Genomic DNA, 8,660 nt, shown 5'->3' on the forward strand with positions numbered 1-8,660 from the left:
ACAACAAATTACAAGCACCTAGGGGCACTGCATCAATAAGAAAAAAAAGAATTAATGGTAAGGAAAGTGCGGGAATAAATCAAAATGGAATTGGTGGTAGAAATATTGCACCCCAGCCCCTGTGGTGCCCACTGCTTCCTTGATCTTTCCCTTTTAGCCTTCAACTAGTGCCCTATGGTTTTCGACTCTCCTACCCTGGCTGGGGGACTTGGATATTCATCTTGTCTATGCCATTCATGATTTTGTGGGCCTCTGTATGGTTGCCCCTTGGTTTCCTGTGCTTTGGGGAGGGGCCTCCCAGGCCTTTCCTGTGGCTCAGGCTTTCCGGTCTCGGTGACATCCTTGTAAATCTTGGTTTGCATGGACCGGTTAGGCCGAAGGGCCTGTTTCCATGCTGAATGATTCTGTGATTCTATGGCTTGAGGGTGAGAACCCAGCTATTCTTTATTTTTCATTTTTTTAATATATCCAGAAATACTATTATACATAACTGAATAGTTTTCCCACTGCCAAATCACCATGACAATCTTTCCAACCAATGACCACCACCAGCAATTAGATGTTTACAGGCAACGTAAACCATTAGAAGTAAGGGACGTTAAGGTAGAGTGGGAAGGGGCTAAATCGAACTGGAGTTGGAAGGTGAAATAAAGCACTTCAGGACAAACCTAAAAACAAAAACCTGGAGTACGAAAACCTGATGAATGTTTTCTTTTATTCTGAATTTGTAAATCAGGCAATCTGATACTTTGGTAGTTTAATTAAACCTTCCTAGATTTCTGATGACTTTGGGATTAGTGGGGCTTGTCTAGCCTACTACCATAGTGCGTTGAGAACAATGTGAATTTGGAAGCAGAATTACCCACATATGAATCCTGTCAGCAAGCAATCACAATGTCTCTGGTCAGAAGGTCACAGGCTCAAGTGCCACATGTGCACAAAGCTAGGCTGACACCCCTTGAATGAATGCTCCTCTGTTGTCTCCATTAGAAATTAAACTGAGGCCTTGGTCTGTCTCCTCAGGTGGACGTAAACAATCCCATTGGATCTCTCCACTGCAGGCACCTTGCCTCTATTCCTGATGAAAGGCTTTTGCCCAAAATGTTGATTTTCCTGCTCGTCGGATGCTGCCTGACCTGCTGTGCTTTTCCAGCACCACTCTGATCTAGACTCTGGTTTCCAGCATCTGCAGTCTTTGTTTTTACCTATTTGGATGATGAGCAGGGGAGTTCTCCCCTGTTTGCTGACCAACATTTATCCCTCAATCAATATCATTAAAACAGATGGACTGCAGAGTTTTAACGAAACATTTCAAAATGGTTAGATTGGCCATAAAACTCTTTGGGACTTTCCAGTGCAATGACAGCAATGTCTAAATGAAAGCTTCCTCTCCCTCTCTGTGTAATTATCAATCATTGTACACTGGCCCCAGGCTGTACAGGCCTCAGCCTCTACTCAGTAAGCAATACAGCCACATTTCTCCTGAGTTCTAGCTGGTTCTAGCCTGAAGACTGATCCTCATCCACCTGTCAGACACACACAACACAGGGAGGTGAGGGAGAGGAGAAAAGACTTTGACCCTCATGTCATTTAAAAAGCCCATCTCTTATTCGGTAAAACAGAGTCCCCAGAAATGTAGGCCTCACTGTGGCCTGAAGGGCTCTGGCCCGAAACATCGACTCTCCTGCTCCTCGGATGCTGCCTGACCTGCTGTGCTTTTCCAGCATCACACTCTCGATTCTGATCTCCAGCATCTGTAGACCTCACTGTCTCCTTTGCTTGAGTTAGCAGAACTTCAGTGTTAACATTTCCTGACTTGTCACTGGCAGGGGAACATTGGCTGGCCAGTGACAAAACTTTCAATGCCACAGAGCAGTTCTCTTTACAGTATTTGAAGATCTTTGAACCTTCGTTTATGAATCACCTTTGTCTCTCTTCTGCTGCCATCCTTAACAACTATTTCTCTGATCCTAGTAATTTACAAACAGTCTTTGCATTAAGTTCTCTGTCATCTTAATCTCATTTTTAGTGATACTGATGGCTTCTTTTGGAACCCCCATTCTGGTCCCTGCCTCTGAAACCACAAGAAATTCCCTTTTCTTCTGAACCTATACACGTCTTCCCTTGTTTTGCCAAAACTCCTGCAAGAACAAAGTGTACAGTTTTACAGTATCTTTAACCATGAAACATCCCTTAGTTTCTGTCTGTCCTCCTAAAACCCAGCCTCTGCAGCTGTGTATCTTTTCCATCTCTCTGCATCATTAAAGGCCTGACCTTGAACTCCACAAGGCTTTTTCCCACGTTCTTTCCACCTGGAATTTCTACCATTACTGGGGCTGAGCTCATTCACCAATTATTCTTTCCACACCGTGGTTCCAACTTTCTTTTTGTCAGTTCCCAATATGTTGAAGTCACCCATATCAAACAGCGCCACCTAGCAGCAATTCAACTCAATATAATTCTACTTATGATCATGATCTTTCCCAAAGAGTTCTGCCATTATAGAGTTGCCCGATATCGACTAGTCTCTGCAGAGGATCTCCCTTGTACAGACTCACATTAGAGATTAGCTCTAAATAATAAGAAGCTGGAGCAGGAATTGACCACCCGCTATCATTCAATGTGGCCACGGGTTTCAATACTACTTTCCTGTCCATTCCCCACATCCATTGACTTCCTCACAGACCAAAAATCTCTTTATTCCAAATGTTGAGACCATCACTGTTTTTCTCAGTGTTGGTTTGGAGTTGTGAATTTATGTTGAGAACTGGATTTTAGACTTTAACAAGAGTTTGTTTTAAATAATAGCGAAAAAACAAAAGAGACCCTTCCTGTTGGGAACTGGTCTGGAAAGATAATGCAGGTTAATTTCTGCTGTAAGGACACTGTAAATACTTTGGCACTGAAATGTTCAGGGACTGGCAGCTGGTTGGATGTTCAATGGGTCAGTCAGGGGAGGATTGGTGCTGGCCAGCTAATCACAGAGAATGTTGAAAAACAGAAAACAAAGAGTGAACTGGAGCTGAATTGTTGAAAGTTCTGAAAGAAAAAGTCAGTCTCCAGAGCCTGTTTGTATTGACTGGTGACTGAGAAATTCAAGCAAGGTATACATTCCTATATGCCTGTAATATAACTCATCATTAAAGGAATTCACCAAAACCTGAAATGGTTATCAAACTGGCAGGTTAAAATTCTTTTAATTTTTTTTTTACGTTTATCCCTTAACTGCATCAGTACATCTGTCAGTGGGGTAGTGGGGATTTATGATCAAAAAAGATTGGTTTGGATTGTGGATATTAATTAGGTTGCCTTGTAGTTTGTCTGTATTCTGCTGAAGTTTTATTCTTAACAAAAGGTTTTATCGACTCAATTTACTCAACCTCTCATCATAGGACAACCCTTTCTGCAGACCAAAACTTCAAACAGAATGGAAACAGGCCATTTGGCCAAACAAGTCCACACCAATCCTCCGAATATTATATCTCCCCCAGACCCATTCTCCTACCACTCTACATTTACCCCTGACTAATGCATCTAACTTACACATCCCTGAATATTATTGGTAATTTAACATTGCCAATTCACCTAATCTGTACATTTTTGGATTGTGGGAGGAAACCAGAGCAACCAGACACAGGGAGAATGTGCAAACTCCACACAATCACCCAAGGTCAGGTTGATTGAGCTCAGGTCCCTGGTGCTGTGAGGCAGCAGTGCTAACTAGTGAGCCACTGTGCCATCCATGTTCAGATGTGATCAGCAAAACCCTATATATTTGGAGCAAGGCTTCTCAGTACCACAACTGCCTTGCAATAAAAGTCAACATGTATCCATTTATTTTACCTGTCTACATAAGTTCACCACCTCTCTCTGTCCTCCTCAGAACTTACATTCCTACCTAGTGTTGTATAATCAGCCAGTCAGACTCCCTCCTATTGAAATTCTTCCCGATGGACCCTTCTTGTAGAGACAGCCCTGTATAAAGACTATCCCCTACTGAGACACTTTCTCATCAATCTGTGCTGCACTCCCTCTAAGGTTAATCAATACATCCATTCTGAGGGACTGTGCTCAGAACTGCAGTTATACCAGATGGTGACTAACTATGCAAGTCTAACAAACATTGCAGCCCCTCCTATTCCTGTCCATGATAAAGGTTGATGTTCTAGTAGATGTTTCAATGTTTTTAAAAACCTATTTATTAGCTTCTATGTGCTTGGACTTAAAATTCTCTCAGCTCACCCCTGTTCACAGTGTCTCAACATTTAGAAAGTGTAGCTCTGTCAGTATAGCACTGAGTCATTCCAAATGGTCCTGAATTTCCTGTGCTAAGGTTGCATAAAATTCAGACACAGGTCTTTCTCCAGACATCCCTTTAATTTTGTATATCTATTTTCCTCATCAACCTGTTTAGAGATTTTATTACACACCTCTGGAACAGGTGAGGCTTGAAACTGAGCTCGTGATTCAAATGTAGGGACACAAAAGGATGTCTCTGTCAGTTTTTTTTCCTGTATTTAACCTATTTTCCTAAACAACTGGTTCAGAGATGTTATAGCACACCTCTTAAATAGTGTTTGCAGCAGGACTTGAACTTGCTACTTTAGAATAGAATAATCATTTATTTATTGTCACTTGTATTTAGGAAAAGTACAGTAGAAAGTGAACATACTCCAGTGCCATTTTAATTAGAGAAAATACGAAAAAGCAATAATTCAGACGAAGTTCATCTTTTGTTCCCTTCACCTCTGGGTTTCTGAAGGGGCTCTGGGATGTTGTTGCTGAAGCCACCAGTGAGAGCGCCATAGCAAGGAGGAACGGACCAGATCCACCATGTGTAGCCTCCACTGAAGCCACGGCGGCCATAGCCATGAGGAACAGAATGGATCCACCATGCCGCTGTTGCTGAAACAGCCTCTTGCAACCGCCTTCGACCACCATAGCCGCAGAAAAAAAGACAGGATGAAGTTTGATGTGAAAGATAAATGAATAAATTTTTAAAAAGAAAGAAAGATGCAGCCAGCCTGGTGATTGGGCGCAGGTGGGTTCAGAAGCCAGAGCACTCCCTCCCTGCCACTGCGCCATCTTGAAGTCAATCTTCTGATAGCATTCCAATTAACATTGAAGTCACACACGTTATCCCTTAGGCTATGTGACCAATTCATTTACATTCCTTTAATATGCAAATATGTGAATGAAAACATATGTATAACAAAAATGTGGATTATTGATCACGCCAGATGATGGACTGGAATTCTTTACTAGCCGTTTCCCTGAAGTTGTTCTCACTCCTTCAGAATCCCTAGTAAAGCAAGTGTTTATGCTACTCTCCGAAACAATAATGAGAATAGAATCGAGCAGCAGATCTGAGTGAAGTCCATCCTTTACAGTGTGCACAGCACAACTATCAGTTGCTGCATGCTGCAGTGAAGTTCATTAGTGTGGGCAATCTCTAAACCTCAGGAAATCTCTTAATATTGCTGTTCCACACACCAGTCCTGTCTTGAGATCTGAGGCAGATTGGTGAAGCTGGCCCTCTCAACCAGCTTGAACCATCTTGGAGATTGACATCTTTGATACTAGTTTGATCAGCAGCTCTATACTTACCTGTAGAAGAAGGGATCACTGTTTGTTTTGAAGATAACTCTGTATTCATGAATTTGACTAAGACTTTACTAAGTGGATTATCTATTATTACATGTCATTGTGAAATGTAGTCTGTGATTTTTATATATTTTCAATATTTTAAAGGGACGTAAATGAATTGGTCACATGGCCTAAGGGATAACATGTCTAATGACACCAAAGTTGGAGGTATAGTGGACAGTGAAGAGGTTACCTCAGATTATAACAGGATCTTGACCAGATGGGCCAATGGGCTGAGAAGTGGCAGATGGAGTTTAATTCAGATAAATGCAAGGTGCTGCATTTTGGGAAAGCAAATCTTAGCAGGACTTATACACTTAATGGTAAGGTCCTCGGGAGTGTTGCTGAACAAAGAGACCTTGCTATAGGGAGAAGCTGAATAGGCTGGGGCTGTTTTCCCTGGAGTGTCGGAGGCTAAGGGGTGACCTTACAGAGGTTTACAAAATCATGAGGGGCATGGATAGGGTAAATAGGCAAAGTCTTTTCCCTGGGGTCGGGGAGTTCAGAACTAGAGGGCATAGGTTTAGGGTGAGAGGGGAAAGATATAAAAGAGACTTTTTCACACAGAGGATGGTATGTGTATGGAATGAGCTGCCATAGGAAATAGTGGAGGCTGGTACAATTGCAACACTTAAGAGGCATTTGGATGGGTGTATGAATAGGAACGTTTTGGAGGGATATGGATCGGGTGCTGGCAGGTGGGACTAGGTTGGGTTGGGATATGTGGTCGGCATGGACGGGTTGGACCGAAGGGTCTGTTTCCATGCTGTACATCTCTATGACTATGACTCTATCTTTTGTAATTTCAGACTTATTGGATTTTGAGGTAGTGACATGTGGGCTTTTCTATGTGTCTGAAGGAGTTAATAACTAACTTGTGAGTGTTTCTGTAGCCATGGTGCTTAAAAGATTTGTCAGGCTGGTTTTCAGAACAAATAGATTTTTATTTAACTTCTCTCTCCTTCCAGTGAAGTAACAAAGAATTGTAAGAATTCTTTGTTGCTGAGCTATTCTCACTCAGCATCTTCCTATAAGCTACTGCCTGTCAGACGGGGGGACTGAACATTAGTCTGCTTACAACCCTTTACCTGAGAGGTGACCATATAGAGGTTTATAAAATCATGAGGGGCATGAATAGGATAAATAGACAAAGTCTTTTTCCTAGGTTGGGGGAGGCCAAAACTAGAGGACATAGGTTTAGGATGAGAGGGAAAAGATTTAAAAAGAATCTGAGGGGTACTTTTTTCACGCAGAGGGTGGCGCATGTATGGAACAAGCTGCCAGAGGAAGTGGTGGAGGCTAATACAATTACAACAGTTAATAGGCATCTGGATGAATACATGAATAGGAAGGGTTTAGAGGGATATGGGTCATATTCTGGCAAATGGGACTAGGTCAGATTGGGATATCTGGTTGGTGTGGGTGTGTTGGACCGAGGGGTCTGTTTCTGTGTTATATGACTGTGGTTTGTCAGGGGGGTGAATTGGGGATTTTTATTAATTTGATGAACTGTTGTGATCACCCTGAGATAGTGAATTTCCCATATGTGACAAGCTGTATTCTTAAATGTTTACATTTCATGCACTGAGGAAAATCACCATGTGAAAGATGGGTGGTGGAGGTTTTAACCTGAAGGACACCATTCCTTAAGTGAGATTGAGAAGGCAGGACTGTCAGGTTAACTCAACCAGACTTGGAGTTGAATCCCTGCTGTTGGTTCCACTCTCCACCTTTAACCTACCAGCCAGACAACTGAGCCAACCAACTCCCAATTCATGCATTAAGAGATGCAGATCCCTCTGCAGTCTCCCACCAGTTAAACAATACATTCTTAGCCTTCCTGTCAAAATGGATAATATCACATTTTCCCACATTATACTTCATTTGCTAAATCTTTGCCCACTTACTTACCATTTGTAATTTCTCATGTCCTCTTTACAACTTGATTTCTTACATTTCCTTGTATCATTGGCAAATTTAGCAACCATACTTTCATTCAACTTACTTATATAAATTGTAAACAGTTGAGGCAATAGCACTGATCCCCTTGGCACACCACTGTATGATATCTTGTAAACCTGAAAAAGACCCATTCACGTCAACTTGTTCCCCTTTATCCCCAGCATGTTATTTCCTCTAAAACTCCAATAAATTTGTTTAAACATGATTTCCCTTTCATAACACTACATTGACTCTGCCAAATTACATTCAGCTTTTCTAAGTGTTCTGTTATAAAGTCTTCAATAATAACTTCTAACATGTTCCCAATGACAGATGTTAAGGAGCTGTCCTGTAGTTTCCTGTCTTCTGTCTCCCTCCAATTTTGAATAAAGGAGTAACATTCACAGTTTTTAAAAAAACTAATGGAATCTTTCACAAATCTAGATAATTTTGTAAAATTTAAACCAACGCATCAACTATCTGCACAAACTGTGCAAGTTTCTTCCCCCAAACCATCAGGCTCCTTAACACAGTATAATCAGACTCTTACCCATCTGAAATTCTTTTGTATTGCTGCGAGAAAAATGTCTATTATTCACCATTCTTCTGTTACACTATAACTTGCGTGCTTTGCACTTCTTATGCACTTTATGCCACGCTGCAAAACGTGTCAGATTGTGGACACAGATACCACTATTACGCGTGGGAACACTTCCCATCTTGTACATGGCAGGTACTCATGTGACTCAGCCAACGTTGTCAGGGATGCCCAGAGGCATGGTACATTGGGGAAACTGAGCAAAGGCTATGACAACAGATGAATGGGCACCGCACAACAATCAACAGACAGGAGGGTTCCCTCCTAGTTGGGGAACACTTCAGTGGTCCAGGACATTCAGCCTCGGACCTTCGGGTGACCATCCTCCAAGGTGGACTTCGGGACAGGCAGCAGAGGAAAGTGGCTGAGCAGAGGCTGATAGTTAAGTTCGGTACCCATAGGGAGGGCCTCAACCAGGACCTTGGGTTCATGTCACATTACAGGTGATCACCATTGCACCACACACACACACACA

The sequence above is a fragment of the Chiloscyllium plagiosum genome, chromosome 20 (genome assembly GCF_004010195.1).
Source record: "Chiloscyllium plagiosum isolate BGI_BamShark_2017 chromosome 20, ASM401019v2, whole genome shotgun sequence".
Lineage (NCBI taxonomy): Eukaryota > Metazoa > Chordata > Chondrichthyes > Orectolobiformes > Hemiscylliidae > Chiloscyllium > Chiloscyllium plagiosum.